General features: G+C 33.0%; 1 protein-coding gene across 1 annotated transcript in view; it reads left to right on the forward strand.

Annotated features, from left to right (window-relative positions):
- Positions 1–324, forward strand: part of LOC119594546 (calcium-activated chloride channel regulator 4A-like) — a gene marked incomplete in the record, with an annotated part of 22,624 nt that overhangs the window by 8,042 nt on the left and 14,258 nt on the right.

Here is a 324-nt window from a genome sequence, read left to right on the forward strand (position 1 = left end):
CGACTTTACAGACGGTATATTAATAGGGCGCAGAATGCCAGATGTCGCCGGGTATTCGTACTCGTTCTATCCGCACATAACTAAATTATTAAATAAATTCAAGCTAAAATGTGCATATTTCATTTAATAATGCGTTCTTATAATGCATATAAACCCTAAAACGATGAAAGAAAATATTACGAAGAAACGATGAAGCTGATCACAATGTTTTTACATATTGTGGTCATATACCGGAGTCTCCCTGGAAACTTTGATTTTCAATACCTTTTTATTTAATTATTTCCATGCTAAAATGATACGATTAAAGTTCCTTCAGTTGTGTGT

This window comes from Penaeus monodon, chromosome 34 (assembly GCF_015228065.2).
Source record: "Penaeus monodon isolate SGIC_2016 chromosome 34, NSTDA_Pmon_1, whole genome shotgun sequence".
Lineage (NCBI taxonomy): Eukaryota > Metazoa > Arthropoda > Malacostraca > Decapoda > Penaeidae > Penaeus > Penaeus monodon.